At 44.9% G+C, this 19,549-nt stretch overlaps 1 long non-coding RNA gene across 1 annotated transcript in view; it reads right to left on the bottom strand.

The window, feature by feature from the left end:
• Positions 1–1,227: 1,227 nt before the first annotated feature.
• Positions 1,228–19,549, bottom strand: part of LOC147584851 (uncharacterized) — a 95,669-nt gene continuing 77,347 nt past the window's right edge. Inside the window, exons 2-3 of the long non-coding RNA XR_015253861.1 lie at positions 13,109–13,196; positions 1,228–5,358 (exon numbers count right to left, since the gene is read on the bottom strand). This is a non-coding gene — a long non-coding RNA (uncharacterized LOC147584851). The remainder of the gene's footprint in view (positions 5,359–13,108; positions 13,197–19,549) is intronic.

The raw sequence follows: 19,549 nt of genomic DNA, 5'->3' as shown, positions 1-19,549 counted from the left end.
TGAGGGGAAACAGTGGCGATGAACAAAACCACCTCTGCTCTCAAAGTAATTCAGCCTACAGAGAAGCGTCTCCCCCAAAGCAAGGAGATCAGAGTGCCTGCTAACTGTTCTTTAGGAGGCTTCCCATTACATTCACGGTAAAACTCCAGATTTTTTTTTAGAGGGTGAGGCCCTTCTAGCCCTAACCAGCTCTTCAGCTCAACCTTCCGCCCACAAGCATACAACCTCCCACTGCAACGTGAACTTTTCCAAGCCCCCTACTAAGTCTTCTCATGTTGTGGGTTCTCTCCCTTGCCTGGGATTTCAACCCTTCACCCACTGGCCACGTCCTGCTGATCCCTGAAGACTCCCGTTTTCGTGTTGACACCTGTGTGAAGTGTGCCCTGAGCCTAACCCTGGCATTGTCTTCTCCTCTAGACGGGAAGGTTCCTAAGAGCAAGGCCTTCTTCTTCATCCGTGTATTTCTAGCAGTTTGCACAATGTCTAGCACGTATGAGCACCTCAGCGTAGGTTGCACGAGGAAATAAAGCATTCGGTTCTTTCAGTTTCTGTCACGGCAGAAGCACAAATAACACAGACATTTCACACTAATTTCCTCTAGTCTGAGGAAGACTAGCATTGCCGTTTGAGTATGTGAGGTCTCCAAAATTAAAGTTTCAGGAAACTACCCACGGTGTTCTGTCGGTAGAAGAGTAAGCCCTTTTGTATTATGTGGCAACCCGACTTCCTCCTCGTGTTGAACGTCTGAGGTAGAGTGGCTACTTGCTCTGTAGACGAACCAATGCTCCCACTTATTCGTTAACACAAGCCAGAAAACGCGACGGGCCGACTGGCCACGGCACCCAACCTTCGCTCTCGTATCACCCTGTATAAAAAATTAAAAACTGAGCGTAGGTGTGTTCCTCATCATTCCCAGTCAGGTCCTAACACATGAAGTTAGCTGTAGTCACATCATCTGAAAAATACAGATTACCCTAAGAAAGTTTATTTTTTTAATTTTTTTTTATTTTTAATTTTTCTTTCAACGTTTATTTATTTTTGGGACAGAGAGAGACAGAGCATGAACGGGGGAGGGGCAGAGAGAGAGGGAGACACAGAATCGGAAACAGGCTCCAGGCTCTGAGCCATCAGCCCAGAGCCTGACGCGGGGCTCGAACTCCCGGACCGCGAGATCGTGACCTGGCTGAAGTCGGACGCTTAACCGACTGCGCCACCCAGGCGCCCCAAGAAAGTTGTTTTTAAATCATAGTCTTAGCCAGCCGGAAACGGCAAAAACAAACACAAAAAACACATCTTAAGGAAAGGAAAAACCCTCCTGGTCACTATTTCATCCCTGCACTCAATCAAAACAGCACTCCTAAATTTAGTCTCCTCCAAGTCTGCTTTGAGTATTTTTCTAAAGGTATCCTGGCTTTCCCCCTGGCTTTCATTTTGACGATCAGGGGGTTTCCTGGTCATAACTTGAATGTTCCTCTCAAATTTCGATAAATTTCCCCTCTTCCTCACTCTTCAATGGTCAGGCTCTCTGAACATATTTCTTTCCTATTCATTCTTCATTAGTTGTGTTTTCAGAAATCAAGCTGAATGAAAGTACAACCTTCTGCATTGCATTATCTTCCTGCCTTCGTTCCTGATCAGATACATCTCTCATTTCTAAAACGCATTTATGAATTAGTCTGATATTCTTGATTTTCTATTCAAAGCCAAAATATCAACACCGATTCATATTTAGCTCTTGACCTCTGCCTAGAGGTGTGATGATAATAAGATAAAAGAGGGGTATTGGTGCAAAATTTGGTCTTCTTTAAGGAATTTGCTAAGCTGTTCGGTTAGAGAAGGTGCAGATACTATAGTAATGAAATATCAGTAATAGTATTTTCTTTTTTTTTTTTTAACATTTATTCATTTTTGAAAGGCAGAAAGAGACAGAGTGCGAATGGGGGAGGGGCAGAGAGAGAGGGAGACACAGAAACAGAAGCAGGCTCCAGGCTCTGAGCTGTCAGCACAGAGCCCGACGTGGGGCTCGAACCCACGGACCGTGAGATCATGACCTGAGCCGAAGTCGGTCGCTTAACCGACTGAGCCACCCAGGCGCCCCTCAGTAATAGCATTTTCAATATCTATAATACTTTGCTGTTTCCCAGGCCCATTCACATTCATCTGATCAAAGACAATCCTGTGCTATAAGATATCTTCTCCATCTCCCACAGAAGGAAACTGAAAACTCAGAATTGTTAAATGTCTTAACCAAGATCTCCCTAGGTCACCTAACCCGTTCTCAGTCTTAACGCTCACCTCCAGGCTAACGATTTCCAAATCTATTTCATGTCCCAGACTTCTTTCCTGAAAAAGCCAAACTGTTCTGTCACATTACCTACTTGCCAATTTCACCTGGGTGTCCCAAAGGCGGCCCGAACTCACAGGGTGGAAATCTGAAGGACAGTCAGCATCAGGCATCCTCCCTCCACTGCTGCCTGCGGCAGGCAAAGGCACTCTCATCCACCTGATAGTCCCAGCCAGGAATCTGGAAACCCAGCGCCGGAGCATAGAGCAGACACACAATAGACCCTCAAGAAGTACTTGAACAAGTGATTTAATGAGTGAATGAGTGAGTGGGGGCGGGTCATCCTCAGCTCGTCCTTCACCCTCAACCAGAAGATTAATTGGTCATAAAATCCTGCTGTTTCTACAGCATAAATCTCTCCCAAATCCTCCCCCCACCCTTCCCCTTATAATCCCTACCTTGCCTCCTTTGCTGGATTGTGTCAAGGCTAAAATGAGATTAATACACATAAAAGTGTTCTGCAAAGAATAAACCTCCGGGGGGAACAACATAGAGAGAATAAATCCTTCTGGAATCTGTTAACTAAACTTACCAGTCCCAGTTTGCCTATTCCTTTCAAGCTATGATTTTTTTGTCCTCCTAACCTTGCTGTTTTCTCTGCTATGGCTTCCAGAGGCCCATCACTCATCTGTACGTAAATACCGCTAATCTGTACACACGGCTTAGCGGCTCAGTTATACACTCTTTTATGTTGCTTGCTTCTGGTTATTTCTTAGAGTAGGATCTGGCTCCAGAGATGGCGTTAAGCTCTTGCAAAATGGAACAGCTATGTAGCTTTTGTAGCCTCCACGGCACCTCACGCCACCTTAGGCATCTAGTAGGTGACTACTAAAAGCTTACTGAATGACTCTCCCCGCCCCCCACTCCCCTCTCCACTATTCTCTCAGAATTCTATTCCTTATTCTTCCAAACTTCCTGCTTCTATCAGGAACATTTCCTCCGAAGAGATCTGAGAGAGGAAAATATTCCAGATTAGCCTACAGGTTGGAGTTTAAAAAAAAAAAAATTCTATAAAATGCTCATTCTGTTAAATGTCCTAAGTAAATCAGGGTGGGAGTGCCAGACTCTGACAGACTGTTCATCCCACTGAAACCACAGTTTTACGTACGTAGTGCTTATAAACATACACCTAAAGTGAGTATAGTTAAGTACCTGAAACACTGCCAGGAACAATCATACAACTCAAGAAAAATAGCATACCAATGTTTTCTTCCTTTGTATTCTCTCTAGCCCTTGGGTCACCAAGTCTTGTTGCTTCTGTCTTTGCAATGACCATTCAACGTGGCATTTCCATTCCATACCTTCTCACCATTTTAGTTCCAGCCTTGCATATTTCATCCAATTGCATGATCTCAGCTTCCTGGCTGGGCTCTTGGTGTTTGGTTTCTCCTTATGTGAATGCACTTCACCCCCAGCCCCAGATCAATGTCCCCCGAATGTGGATTTCATCAAGCCATCCGCACTGCCCCAACCCACATCTCCAGGGGCTCCCAGTATTTACAGGACAAGGCACACACTCCTTAGCCAGATTTTCAAAGACTTTTACATCTAAGCCGATGCTCCTCATCTAAGCTCTCTGCAACTCTTCTTTACAGGGGGGTGACTGCGGACCGCCCTGTGAGACCTGGGAAGTTGTCATCGTGATTTTCCTGGGTAAAACTACACAATCGATGTAACCTGCAGGAGGGAATCAAACGATTGCCTACTCTGTAAATGAGGGACTCTTAAGAGCTTGGGATAACGCCAAACTCCAATCAAAACCTGTGAGTCATACCAGGGAAACGGGGCTAAAAAGTGATTGTCACTTGGCAAGCAGAAGCAAACAATGAGCCTGGTTTAGAGAAAAGGTGTGACTAGAAGGGCCAGCAAGGGGAACCCAAAGAGTAAGAAGTAGGCAATGCCTGCGTGTTAGGTCAACTGGAATGTCTATCCGTGCCTGTTGAGGGAGAACATGATAACTCAGGGTCTGCCACTAGAGAACACTGGAGTCACCTAACAATCCCCATCACTAGCCCATGATCCCACAGCAAGCTCCTGGCGTTTGGCTTCCCATGGACTGGGTCCTGGTCGGCCAGACAGCCAACGATAGTTGCCCCTGCAAGTCAATGCACCGCGTTCAGGCGTGTGCTTACATGTGAGTAATCAGTCTTGCTGTGCTGGGTCAATGTGAGGCCACTGCTGAGAAATGGAACCACTTCCAGTCCAACAATAATGATAACAAATACAATAAATCCCATTTCTGAGCCCGAGGAAGAGCTTCAGGACCACAGTGAACCGACCAAGGTAAACGGGTTCAGGGAAGGCCTCAGAGTGAAGAGTCTGCTCACTATTTGGGCACAGTCACCGCATGTTCATTTCACCACTGTGAAACCGCATCACGAAACACCAAACTTATCTTCACGTGGATCCTGTTTTCTCTTCAGTTCCCCCCCCCCCATTTTTTGCTCTCTAGTCACTTTTCGCTTGCTCTAGAGAAGATCCGTTCCACTATTCCTTCCTGCTCTTACTCCTATCCCGCTGGAACCACCTGTTTTAGGAAGTCACTCCCCATAAATGCTCTTGTATGCTGTGCGTGTGCCCATCGTGACGCTGCAACCCTCTGCACGTGTGTTTGGGCGTCTCTACCTGGACGTGATACAGATAACCCAGCCTTCATTGAGCCAATACTGAATTTGCTTTTCCCTCCTTATGCCAGTTAATGGCACCATCACCCAAAGAACATGCTAAGTCAGACCTACGGGTCATCCTAAATCCCCTTCCTTGTTCACGCCCCACATCTAATCAGTCACTAAATCTCATTCACCCACTGTCCCTTCACGTCTGTCCACTTTGCTCTTACCTCAGGTCCTTGATGTTGCTCATCTAGACTGTGATGGTAATCTTCTAACTGGTCTCCCTGCTCCATGCCTGTTCTTCTCAAATACATCCTCCACATGAATGCTAAAGTTACCATCTTTGGATACAACTCTGTCCATGTTATTCTCCCGCTTGAGACAACTCAATGGATCCCTTGCCTACGGGGGTAAATCCAAACTGGCCATTATGTCATGCAAGTCCCTTTATGAATGGACCCCTGGCCTCCTTTCCAGCCTCATCTCTTATCTTTTCCAGTTCCTCGAGATCCAGCCCTACAGAACCAGGAGGTACATGAGCATTTCCCTAAATGCCCATGGTTTCATTCTTCCTTGCCTTTGCTCCTATCTGGGATTCTCCCTTGTCCATCACAACACTCCACATTCTCCTGGAGAACTATTCATTCTTCAGATGTATCTCGAGTGTCACCCCTCCTAGAAGCTCTTGGTGACCCACTCAAGTGGAGTTGATCATTCCTTGTTTAGTGCAGCCATTGTACTTAATACATGATTTACATACTCCAGGGTGATGATTTGTTTCCTTGACCCTGTCTCTTAATGTGAAGTCCTGAGGGCGGGAATTGTGGTTCACTTTTGTATTAAGGGCACCTAGCAGAGTGCCTTGCAGCAGGGTAATGGCCTAACAAAGGTCTGTCACACTGAATGGTGACAAGGAGCACACTGGCTTGGCACTGTTCCTGGTTCTGTCACTTGCCAGCGCTTTTGCCTCTGTAAGCTTCTGTTTCTTCGACTTTAAAACAGGAATAATTATACTTGGACTTTGTAAAGATCAAATGAGATAACACACACACACAGCATAGTATCCAGGGCTTATAACTCAATGAATGTTAGCCATTGCTACTATTATCCCTTAGGGTCAAGTGCAATTTCTTTTCAAACTCTATGTGACCTTTCTAACCAACTGATTCTGCGGATGTTGTCCTTCTATAAACTGCTGCTACACTCATTGCACTGTTCATTTAAAAATGTATATTCTGGGGGCGCCTGGGTGGCTCAGTCGGCTGAGCCTCCTACTTCGGCTCAGGTCATGATCTCACGGTTCGCGAGTTTGAGCCCCGCGTCGGGCTCTGTGCTGACAGCTCGGAGCCTGGAGCCTGCTTTCCTTCGGATTCTGTGTCTCCCTCTCTCTCTGCCCCTCCCCTGCTCACACTGTCTGTCTCTGTCTCAAAAATAAATACACATTAAAAAATAATAATGAAAAGATAAAAACAAATAAAAATGTATATTCTGTTCATATTTGGAGATCCACACACTAATTTTTAGATATTGAAGAACTGGAATGTATCTTATGTTTTGTGGTATGCAGAATTCTATGAGGACCCCACGTAACCCTCTTACTTGTAGAATCCCCTCCCCTTTGAATGTGGTGGCATCTGTGAATGTGGTATTATTCCCATGATCAGGTTATGGTAGACAACACAGCTGACCTTACGAAAGGGAGATTGCCCAGGTGGGCCAGATCTAATTATACTGAATCATTAAAAGCAGAGAGTTTTCTCTGGCTAGAGGCAGAAGAGGAAGTCAGAGGTTCAAATCCCAGGAAAAAGGTGGGCATGCCCTTGCGGGTTTGAAGGTGGCGGGGGCCACACAGAAAGGACCTGAAAGCAGCCTGAGGACCAGAGAGGAATGCCCTAAGAGAGTCAGCGAGAAGACAGAGGCCTCAGTTATACAGTGGCAAGGATCCAGATTCCGACGATAACCCGAATGAGCTTGGAAGTGGGTTTTTCCCAAAGCCTCCAGAGGAGAGCTCCGTTTGGTCAACGTCTTGATTTCAGCATTTTTTTTTTCCCAGATGTTTATTTATTTTGAGAGACAGAGCACATGCCTGAGCCAGGAAGGGCAGAGGGAGAGAGGGGGAGAGACAGTCCCAAGCAGGCTCCGCACTGTCAGTGTAGTGCCTGACGCGGGGCTCAATCCCACAAACTGTGAGATCATGATCTGAGCGGAAAACAAGAATCGGACGCTTAACCGACGGGGCCACCCAGGTGCTTCTATTTGTGACAATTTTTGTTATGTAGCAACAGAAGACTAATACCTCTTTTTAAATGTCTTATTAATATATTATTTAACATTACTGTCAATACATACCCACTGAGAAAACATTAATAATCGAAATAACTACCTTATCACCAGTAATGTCAAAATGTCAATTAGTCTTCTCTATCATCAAAAAAAAAAAGAGAGATTTAACAAAGATTTTAATTTGGGCAATATCTGGCATGCTCATTTTATATGTATTAAATTGCTTAAAATACATTATTCCAGAAGTGATGTTTTTATAAAACATAAAAAGGAATTACTTATAGCTAGATGCACCAGCTACACATTTCATACACCCAGGGGCTATATCTTAGTTTCAGGACACCAAAATCCAGCTAGCAAAATATGTCACCAACTAAGGTAATCATCAAAGGGATTTACAGGTAACATTTCTTTGCATAAATTAGCATTACAAAGAAGGATTCCGTGTCACAATTCTATCTCCATGTCAACGCAGAAGATCCTTAGAAATGATGCTTGTGTTGGTGCGTTTCCAAAAGTTTTTATTTGAGGAATCTGGCAAAGGCTGTGTATTAACTACCCCCTTGGAGAGACACGCTGCATGTGACCGTACTAAGAGCTCAAAGAAGCCATGAAGTGAATCTAGTTAATTTTTTTGTAACACAGCATTTCGCAGATGTATTTACCCCAGATTCTTTGCTTCGGGACAGGGCTTGACATCTAGCGACACCATCTGAGAAATGCTGACCTAAACAAATCCCTCGCTTTCCCAGACCAAATGTCAAATCAAAATATTAGTCCGGAAAGAAATGTTTCAGAAACTGAATCGATTACAAGATACTCAGGAGAGTGTCTTGCCTCTCTCCCTATTGGCTGTCACAACTTTTCACTATACTCCCTAGTGTCAATGAGCTAGAAAACTGATTTTTAACAACTATATTAATAAAATACCTATATGGCAAAATGAATCTCCCAAGGAGACTTCTAGAAAAGTGATGCCATACCTATTTGTGCATCACTAAAGTGGACATGTTTCAAACGTAAGTGTAGCAAGGTGGTTTCTGTCATCTAATACTTTACAACTCAATGCAGAAAACACGTCAGACTGGGGCGCCTGGGTGGCTCAGTCGGTTGAGCGTCCGACTTCGGCTCAGGTCATGATCTCACGGTTCGTGAGTTCGGGCCCCACGTCAGGCTCCGTGCTGACAGGTCAGAGCCTGGAGCCTGCTTCGGATTCTGTGTCTCCCTCTCTCTCTGCCCCTCCCCCGCTCATGCTCTGACTCTCTCTCTCTCTTAAAAATAAACAAACATTCAAAAAAATTAAAAAGAAAAAAAAGAAAACATGTCAGACTAAACAGCTTTTTAAGAAAGGATACTTTTCATCAGTGATAATTAAGTCGAGTAAGGCCCCATGGAAGAGAGGAGAATAAGATCAGAATTTTAGGCTAGGATTCTTGTGCTTTTAAGTACTATAAATTCTAAAAGAAATTTCATGTAGAAAAAACTGAAAATAAATATATATATATATATTTTTTTTACTGAATTTGAAACAGAGCTTCTATATACTTCAAAAATGAGGACTAACCTTAGGATCCTGTCCAAATTTCTGCTCTAAGTCAGTGGTTCTCAAACTTTAGGAGGTTTTAGGAACTACTAGAAGGCTTCATAAAGCACAGATTGCTGGACCACAGCCCCAGAGTCACTGGTCCACAGGCCTGGGGGGGTGGGGGTGGGGGGCCAAGAATGCAATTCTAACAAGTTCCCAGGTGACGCTGAAGCTGCTGGTCCAGGAACCCTATTTTGAGCACCGCAGAGAATCTAACTCTTATACCGACTCCCTTGAGATTCTCACTCAACAGGTCTGGGAAAAGCTGCAGAGGTGGTTTTGATGTGTGCCAATCTCCGAGATCCCATTTAGCTCTAAAGCTCGGTGTTTGGGGATTTTGTCACAGGAGATCCTTGTTCTGGCTCTGCAGCTCAAATCCTCTGCAGTTCCCTCCGTGGGTATTTCAGCACACGAAAGCAGAGCCAGAATGCTCAGAGAATGAAGGTGGGAGACAAAAACTTGGTTTTACAGCTGTTGGCAGAATTTGCAGAAGGAGAAAGCCGGAGCCTGAAACTACAGATTCTCACTTCTCTTGCTCCTGCCTCCATCCAGAACACGGGAAATGCAGCGTTGGCCTCGTTGACCATCGGTGTAGTGAGAGAATGCCCAGAAGTCTGCAACTACCATACGACTTCTATGTCCATTTGTTTCCTTGTCTGTGGTTTTAAGATTCAATTTGCAATCAGCCGTAAAATGTGCTCTGGAAGAGTGGTCAAGAGTGATCTTGTGGAGTCAGATGGATTCAAGTCTTAGCTCTGTCATTTGTTCCTGAATGACTATGAGAGGGTTATTTGATATTTTTTTCTTTAAATTTTTTTTTTTTTTTCTGAGAGAGAGAGAGAGAGAGAGAGAGAGAGCGCGCGCGCACAAGTGGGAGAGGGGCAGAGAGGGAGGGAGACATAGAATCCGAAGCAGCTCCAAGCCCTGAGCTGTTAGCACAGAGCCCGACGCGGGGTCTGAAGTCAGGAACCGCGCAAGATCATGACCTGAGCCAAAGTCGGATGCTTAACCGACTCAGCTACCCAGGCGCCCCAGTTATTTAATATTTCTAAACCTCAGTTTCCTTTTCTATAAGATAAGCAATAGCTCCACCTTCTACATATCATTGTTGTTAGGGGCGAATGAGAAAATGTACGAAAAGCACACAGAATAAGGGGTCATAAACCACAAACCATCCTTAACTACTAACAAAAATTCTACGAAAGTCCGAGAACAGGTGTCAATTTTAACGTTTGAGAAGCTAGAATTACACTAAATATTTATTGATTAATTTGTGTGTTTGTATGTTTATTATTTGGCCCTGGCCCCCCGGGCCTGGACTCACTACGATTATTTTTCAATGAGACAGCTAAGAGAGGTTTACCTTCAACTTAGAGGTTCCCACCACCCTCATGAGCTACTTTGAATAAGTACCAAATATCATCAAATATAAGACCTCTGATCCTAAGACGCGACACTGTATTATGTGGCGGTTAAAAAAAATGTTGCCAATTAAACTATCAGATGATGCTTTCTTTTTTTTTTTTTTTTTTTAATTTTTTTTTTTTTCAACGTTTATTTATTTTTGGGACAGAGAGAGACAGAGCATGAATGGGGGAGGGGCAGAGAGAGAGGGAGACACAGAATCGGAAACAGGCTCCAGGCTCTGAGCCATCAGCCCAGAGCCTGACGCGGGGCTCGAACTCCCGGACCGCGAGATCGTGACCTGGCTGAAGTCGGACGCTCAACCGACTGCGCCACCCAGGCGCCCCATCAGATGATGCTTTCTTATCTGTACTTGCAATTCTCATTTCAGACCCTATGAAGTCGCTCTTTCAGACTTCGATTTTTAAAACATTTATCATCCTTTTGCCCACATAAAAAGGAAAACATAGGCAAAATAAAGTCATTTAAAACGTTCCTACGTGGGGCGCCTGGGTGGCTCCGTCGGTTAAGCATCTGACTCTGGATTTCGGCTCAGGTCACGGTCTCACAGTTGTGGGATGGAACCCTGCGTAGGCTCTGCCTGAGCGTGGAGCCTGCTTGGGATTCTCTCTCCCTTTCTCTCTGCCTCTACCCCCTTGTGCGTATGCTCACTCACTTTTTCTCTCTCAAAATAATGAATAAATATTACAAGAAATATTCCTATGTTGTCTTCACGCTCAGTGCCCCCATCTTCCGAATCCCTTGTTTGACTCAGAGTGTGTGTCATTGCTTATTAACTCCGTATCACCCTTGGTACCGTCGGGGGTACTGTTGAGGCAGCATTTCTTAAGAGAATCCTACAGTACTAAACGCTCTTGGGGCTGCGCTGTTTGTTGGCCTAGTTTTGATTCCTGCCTCAAGAATACCGCCAAGCATGTGATGACTTCTCATTTTCCCCACTCCCTCTCCCATAAGCATTTGGCTCTTGGGGTTTAAAGAGGGCTTCACCCTTCCTTCTGGGAGTTGGCTGCAAGCAACGGACACCCATTTCCCAAGTTTGGACACTGCTGCATTTGAAGTTCATGGACATGTAGGTAACGACGGCTGTGGCCTGGCCAACAGACTGTGAGGCATCTTCGATCATAAGGTGCATCGCGATTTTACAGACGTTGGGGTCAATCAGGCCCTGAATGGAACCCTGCTGAGATTCCGCTCTGGTAAGCGCAGAAAACACAGGATTACTATTTAACGGCCTTTGCATTGCACTAATTTTTTTTTTCCATAACAGCTTTGTCGAGATAAAATTCACATGCTCTACAATTCACTCATTTAAAGTGCAACATTCTATGCTTTTCAGTATCTTTGTGATGTATACCAATAAATCAATTTTAGAACAATTTCATCACCCCAGAAAGAAATCCTGGACCCATTAGCAACCTCTCCCCATTCTTCCCCCAACTCCCAGTGCTCCGGTAATTAATCTACTTTTCATCTCTACGGATCTGCCTCTTCTGGGTATTTTATATACACGGAATCACGATATGCGGCTCCTCTCACTTTGCATAACGTTGTCAAGGTTCACCCGTGCTGTAGCCTGAATCAGTTCTGCACACCCTTTTCCCGTTGACTAATATTCAACTGTATGGATATACCACATTTGATTTATCTACTGGAGCCGATGGACGCTTGGGTTGTTTCCACTTTTTGGCTATCGTGAATAATGCTGCGAGCGTTCATGTGCAGATTTTCGTGTAAATGGATGTTTTCATTTCTCCCGGGCACATCCCCAGGAGTGGAATTGCTGGGTCTTTCAGTGACTCTATGTTTAACTGTTTCAGGAACTGCCAGACTGTTTTCCAAAGCAGCTGTACCATTTTACAATCCAGCTGGCAAAATATGAGGGTTCCAATTTCCCCACATCCTTGTCAACATTTGTTATTATCTCATCTTCTTGCTTATTGCTGTCCTGGTGGGTGTGAACGAATATCTTCATTGTGGCCAACGCACTTATTTTTAAAGGATTTCTCCCTTGCATTTGCTCATTCGGTCCACACAACATCTGTCCCCATTCCTTACCCACAGTCAAGGAAGCAAACACAAAGACTGATTCATTGACTTGCTCAAGATAGCTCAGTTAAAGACAGCACGTCAACTAGTAAGATGCTTCTTCGATTCTGGGCCCATTGCTGTTTCACCACACCGGGCCACTGGAACCTCAGGAGAGCTATCTGCTACAGAGTGGGGACAAGGGCGATGACAGATCTGGGGTAAGCTGGGGAGTGTGGGGAGGACGCAGCATGGCACCACCCTGTGAGATGCTGTGATACCACTGCTGGCTTTCACAAGATGGCAACAGCTAGTAAACCACATCGGCCAGGAACAGCTCACTAAGACGAATCTGATTTTGGGAAAAGGCCCGGTTGTAGCTTGCGAGGTACAGAGGCAAAACAAAATCTACGACTTGCAGCAAAGTCTGTGGGGCGGTGTTCACAGCTTGTAGTAAAAGGCTGTACAATCCAGGTTGGTCTCTTTTGGGCACATCTGTTCTTGGAATTATGACATTGAGGAAGAATAATATTCTAGCTCTGCCCCTCCCACCCCCCCCCCCCCAGAAGGAATAGATGTCAGCCTCAGTTGGTAAGCGGGATTCATTACTTTCCGTGTTCATGAACTGAGAGTGCGAAAGAATTTTTGCTGATGCTTACATTTTCTATTCATGAACTATCTCCTTTATGTGCAAAAAAATCAATATTTTATGAAATGATCTCCTTGGAGGTTATAAGCTCTACAGCACCACTCTTTTCTAGTCAAAGAAAATCTGCATGTTACTAAACCCCAGCCGAGCGGGGGTAAAGGCCTCTAAACGAAGAGCTTCCTTACCTCACTAGCAAAGTCAACTTCTCAACACTGGACCGTGACCTTGTGTTGGGTTTACAGAGTCCAGCAGGTCGATGAGCGTGTGGTGTATCTATTGAAACCAAAAAAAATTTTTTTTTCAGGATTTGTCCAAAAGATGCGTTCCATTCTTAGCATAGGAACAACAAAGAGATGTTATTGAGAGGGCCCACTCACTCTCTGCAGAGGCTGGTGTGGTTCAAAGCACTGGAATCCTTTTCATATCTGACACCTGCTAAGGTCATCCTGATCATGCCCACAGCAGCTGCTACCTGTGGCCCCTGGCACCGCTTTTGTTCTTGTTGGGCTTTTTTGGTTTGTTTGCTTTGTTTTAAACTGGAAGGCAGTACCTCTCAACATTAAAGAACCTACGTCTAACAACTTTTAATTATTGTATTTTGTTTCCAAACCCCTGTCTACACTTGAAGCGATGTAGGGGTCATTGATATACACCTGCGATTTTGCATTTTGCTTTATTGACCTGACATAAAATCATGAATGCTTTCCATTTTACGTTTTTTTTTTCCATAAATATTTTAGTGGCTGCACAACACCCTGTCATCATCTGTTACACATTTTCCTGGCGTGGGACACGAAGGTGGCTTCCAGAAGGCCCATCTATATGCTGTCCACAAGAGCCTCGACTTCGGATGTAAGGATACATGCAGACGGAAAGTGAAGGGATGGAAAAGGAAATAAAAAGAGAGCCGAAGCAGCTAGGCTTACATCAGACCCAACAGACTCTAAGACAAAGACTGTGATAAAAGATAAAGAAGGGAATTACATAATGACAAAGGAGTCAATCCAACAAGAGCACATACCATCGGTAAATATTAATGCGCCTAACACAGGAGCACCTAAGTATGTAAAGCAAATATTAACAGACCTAAAAAGAGACGGCGGCTTCCAGGTTACGTCCTTGCACAGAAGGAATCTCTTCTGCTCCTTTTTATTATTTCATTAGGACCCGTCCTCCTAGAAGAAAGTTCGCATTTACCGAACACCTGCTGTATACCGCTGACTTGATGGGAACCACCCATTATTTCCCCAACTCTGCGAGAGAGTATTTTTTAATTCCCAATTCGCAGGGAAGAGAGTACCTAACACTGCTCGGCACAGAGTAAGACCTCAGCACTTGCCAACAGCGAGAACTACTGCCGTGGTCCCGCCTCCACCGTCACCGCTAAGGTACTTGGCCCAAGACAGAGACCAGAAAGGGGCCTGGTCTGCCTGACGCCAAAGGGCCTGCGTTCCCACCCCCGGCTGTACCACACTGCCTTCCCATGGCGGGGCCAGGTCAAAGGATCGAGCACCTTCATTCTCTTGCTGTGTTCCACTGTCGTCTTAGCGATTTTGAAATACTTGGTGCTGTTTTGTCTCAGCTTCTCCGGTCACAGTCAGCCTGAGGTCTGTGCTCCCAGAAGTCACTCATCGCTTATCTCGATGTTTCCAGCACGTCCTGCTGAGGGTCTTTTTCTGTGCATCCCAGAGCCGTGCAGGCTTCCGGGCCAGGTAGGTCAAGAGGGTGGCCGAGAGCTTGCACGTTGGCAAGCAGCCGAGGTACTGGGCAGCTCAAGAATCCTCACCACAGTAGGGTCTATAGTGGCTGTGGGTCTGGTGCTGAGTCTCCTCGCTCTCCGGGGGGCGGTAGGAGAGAGAGCTGAGAGGAGTATTTCTCTCAGAAGGGAGACAGGACCCTGCCTGGGGAGGTAACTGCTGGGACCCAGCAGGTAGGTCCATTGGTCCTTGTTTGCCAGAACTGAAGCCTGGGCTCTGAGAGAGACTTCGGGGAGAAAGGCGCCGGCCAGAGGCAGGACGATGGACAGAGTCTTCAACCTACTCTCACCTGGCCCTTGAACTAATCCCAGGAGGCACTGCTTCCTCCTCCCTGTAGGGGACGGCCAGACGCCACGTGACGTGGCAGTGTGATGGGGTGAGGAGAGCCTGAATACGGCAAGAGCTCCCACCACTGAGCCTCTTCTGACCCCCCTCAGAGGTCTGCTAGTCTGCAGTGGCTCAGGGGACTTGCTTCTAGGGGTACAATGGCATGGCCTGTCTTCTACCCCCTTGTCCCCTCATGGACTGTGGCTTCCTCAGTCGGCATCACCACGTGGCATCCAGGGTTCCCTTAAATACACACAGAACAGGAGGCTCTGATTCTGAAAGGGGACCCCTCTTGCGCTGCTGGTGGGAATGCGAATGGGGCGGCCACTCTGGAAAACAGTATGGCGGTTCCTCAAAAAATTAAAAATAGAACTACCCTACGACCCAGCAATTGCACTACCAGGGACTTCTCCAAAGGATACAAAAATGCTGATTCGAAGGGGCACATGCACCCCAATGTTTATAGCAACGCTATCAACAATAGCCAAAGTATGGAAAGAGCCCAAATGTCCATCGACGGATGAATGGATAATGGCATACTACTTGGTGATGAAAAAGAATGAAATTTTGCCATTTGCAGCAACACGGATGGAACCAGAGCATATTATGCTAAGTGAAATAAGTCAGAGAAAGACGATTATCATACGACTTCACTCAGATGTGGAGTTTAAGAAACAAAACAGATGAACACAGGGGAAGGGAAGGAAAAATAAGATTAAAACAGAGAGGGAGACAAACCATGAGAGACTCTTAAAAAACAGAGAACAAACTAAGGGTTTCTGGAGGGGAGGTGAGTGAGGGGATGGGCTGAACGGGTGATGGGCATTATGGAGGGCACTTTTCGGGATGAGCACTGGGTATTATACTTAAGAGATGAATCACTGGGTTCTACTCCTGAAGCCGACACTACACTGTCAGTTAACTGAGTTCAAGTTAAATGGAAAAAAAAGGAGGCTCTGATTCTATGAGTCATACAGAGAGATGGGAATGGATAGGTGAGCCGTCCTTCACTGAGCTCCGACCAGTGCCTTTTCTGGCACTATGCTGTGCCTCTTCATTTCCGTTATTCAAGGCTCAAAGAAACGAGACTTCAAGGAAATAGTATCCCTACTTACAGATACGCAAATCGAGATTTAAAAGTAACCTTCCCAAGGTCACATAGCCAAATATTTGGTGAAGCCACAGTTCAAAGTCAAACATGCCTAATCACGAGAAACTTGTGTTCTCTCCCGATATTACAATGACTTCCATAACCCCCAAACCTACACCCTCCCCGTGCCCGACTTTACACATCAGACTTTTTAAAAAGCAAACCAGGTGTTAATTATTTTCAAATTTTATTTGAAGCTGAGAACAACTGTTTAAAGAAAACTGTCAGTGGATTTATGTACTCTGGGAAAACTGAACTGGAGAAGGCAGACACTTTTACGGCACCTCATCCGCATGTGGTCTTAACAACCTGATCCCAAACAGGGAACTCAGTGTGCTGCAGGGCCTGTGACACATCACTCACTTCCAAGGCTGTTTTCTACATAAAACTTTCCACGCGGGGCTTCCTTTGCCAGCGAAATGTAAATGTGCGCTGTCTTGTTTTGGGTGCAGGGGTGAAGTGGGTGATCTTGAACCACTCACCTTCTTTCACGGTCAACCACATACTAGTTAGGAAAGTCAGAGGGGTGGGATAAAGGAAGGGAGTTATCATTTAGAAGGGGGTAACTTAAGGCGTTCTCAGCCCAGAATCTTTCCCTTTTTAGGAAAACAAAGAAGATAACGAGTGTGGTGGGGGAGGGTAAGCTCAAGTCTACCTACAGAAGTACTGAACTATCACCTTCCCTTGCTTTTGATTGAGTTGACTCTTGCGTGAGTTAACACTGGTTGTCGCAGGTTGACCAGAAGCCCTATGTGCAGTTACATTATATATCTGCTTGACTTAAAAAAAAAAAAAAAGGAATAATGAATTAATTGTGAGTGCAGTGTGTTTGGAAGACATGAAATCTTAAGACGTGAAGTCCGTGGGGGAAAAGCTGATACGTATAAAAACAGAGGAGAGGGGCGCCTGGGCGGCTCAGTTGGTTGAGCATCCGACTTCGGCTCAGGTCATGATCTCGCAGCTCGTGAGTTCGAGCCCCGCGCTGGGCTCTGTGCTGCCAGCTCAGAGCCTGGAGCCTGCTTCGGATTCTGTGTCTCCCTCCTTCTCTGCTCCTCCCCTGCTTGTACTCTGTCTCTCTCTCTCTCTCTCAAAAATAAATAAACATTAAAACAAAATGAAAAAAAAAAAAAAACAACAACAGAGGAGAACCACTGGGCTTACCTCAGGAAGCTGCAAAACAAAACAAAGCACAAAATTCCTTAACTAAGATCTGCGTGAGACTGCAATGTTTTGGGAGGTCCTGAGTAGTCAGAAAGAATCATGTCCTTTCCACAAGTAGGTCCCTCTGGATCCTAAGATGGAGAAACCAATAAGGGGATAAGAGGGGACCGAGCAATCACCAAAAAGCTGATGGTAAAGATATCTGAACACTCTCTGCATTGAAGGCTCTGCCTACATTTTGCCGCGTTAACAAGTTTCTTTACAGGGGTTTAAAACGTGACCAGTTCAAGCAGTGATTCTAAAAGGAAGTTTTGTGAAATCCCTGAGGCATATGAGGCACTGCTAGGTGAGGGGATGCAGGTTTGATAAACTGGTGTTGGCTCTTCCAGAGGCTGAATCAATACCGTGCCAGATTTCTGTGGGGAAGAGGACACAGAGAATAATGGACGAGATTTCCGTAGTTTCAGAAAAGGTTGAACTGGAATATTTCAGCCAGGTGAGGGACTGGGGACTGCTCAATCAGCAGCCGCACGGTTATTATTTCTATGCATAGAAATATGCCACCATCCAACCTGTCCTCCCCCACTGCCATGGATGTCCAAATAGGAAACCATGAATATACTAGATCACACCATCTGCTCCGTCTGTTCTTCCTAATGCTCTATCCTGGACCACATTTCTAAGCATATTAATAGAAGAGTACCACCATTTAACCAAGAACGCAGACTCCAGACCAAACTTCCCACTGGATCTGCAGACACGTGTGACATTTCCCAACAGGTGTGGCAACAGAGATGTTCAATTTCACTCCAAGGAAATTCAAATGAAACAATCAGATCCATTTTTCATACATCGGGCTGGTGAGGACTTTAGGATGACAATAATGACAATACTGGTGAGGAGGTGTGTGGGGGGGAAAAGGAATTCATATAGTCACTGCTGGGAGAAGTGTAACTTAGGGCAACGTGACAACAATTATTATTCATGTAGGGATCTTTTGAACAACACTAATTCCACTTGTAAGAATTTATCCTACAGATCTGCTCACCGAAGTGGGCAATGATATATGTAAAAATATTTTTGGAGCACTGCTAGCAATGGCCAGAAATAGAACAATAGAAGGAACGGTGAAATAAATTATGATATACCTACGAAGGGTACTATTAGGTGCTTCTTCGAAAGGATGCACTGTAATTACAACTTAATCTAGGATATGGGAGGATACTTATTGGTATACATGATATGATCTCATTTGTGTAACAAAAATACACACGGACGTTTGCATATGCACAGAAGTTCTGAAGACCATACACTGAACTATCTCCATTCCTGAGTAGCGGGACTGAAGAATGGGGACTTTCAGTGTTTACTTTATAAACTTCAGTATTGTTTAAATATTTAAGATGAGCTTAAATTGCTATTATAATTTTAAAAATTAAAATGAATGACGGCATATCCTGTGAGGGGTGCCCCGAGCCCACTGAGTAAAGGGGAAAAGAGAACAGGCCTCAACTAGAATAATCAGTCTACCAGGAAGGAAAAATGGGAATATTTTCACCGAGAACCCCCAGGCACAATGGTTCCACCGCTACAGAAATATTTGATTTGAAGATTCAGAACACCTATGCTGAAAGCAAATACTTACAATAACTACTAACTACAAAAAGTGTCAAGGTATCTGCTCAGAATTACTACGCCAGGTAATACAAGCATGTGAATGCACACATGTATATCAAGCTAATTTTTTTCTAAATATAAAATTCACACATGCCCAGTGTAAAAACAGAAAAACCGATAAAACAGAAATTTAAAGTTCTTCGTAATTCTGACTTCAAGAAACTCCTATAGCCATTTCTTGACACGTATCCAAAAAATCTATGTATTCTTAAAACGGGATTATGGTTTTACAACTTATTTTTTTCCCACTTAATAGTGCTGCAGATATCTTTCTATATCAGCAGATCTAGGCCTACCTCATTCTTTTTATTTTTTTTTTAAGTTTTTTTTTTTTTTTTAATGTTTATTTACAATTGAGAGAGAGGCAGAGAGAGAGACAGTGTGTGGGCAGGGGAAGGGCAGAGAGAGAGACAGAGACACAATCGGAAGCAGGCTCCAGGCTCTGAGCTGTCAGCACAGAGCTCGATGCAGGGCTTGAACTCAGGAGCTGCAAGATCATGACCTGAGCCGAAGTCGGATGCTCAACCGACTGAGCCACCCAGGTGCCTCTACCT

Source organism: Puma concolor, chromosome A1, assembly GCF_028749965.1.
Source record: "Puma concolor isolate L17-30 chromosome A1, mPumCon1.1.hap2, whole genome shotgun sequence".
Lineage (NCBI taxonomy): Eukaryota > Metazoa > Chordata > Mammalia > Carnivora > Felidae > Puma > Puma concolor.
Note: the sequence above shows the minus strand (reverse complement) of the source record. Positions and strands in the feature narration are given on the sequence as shown.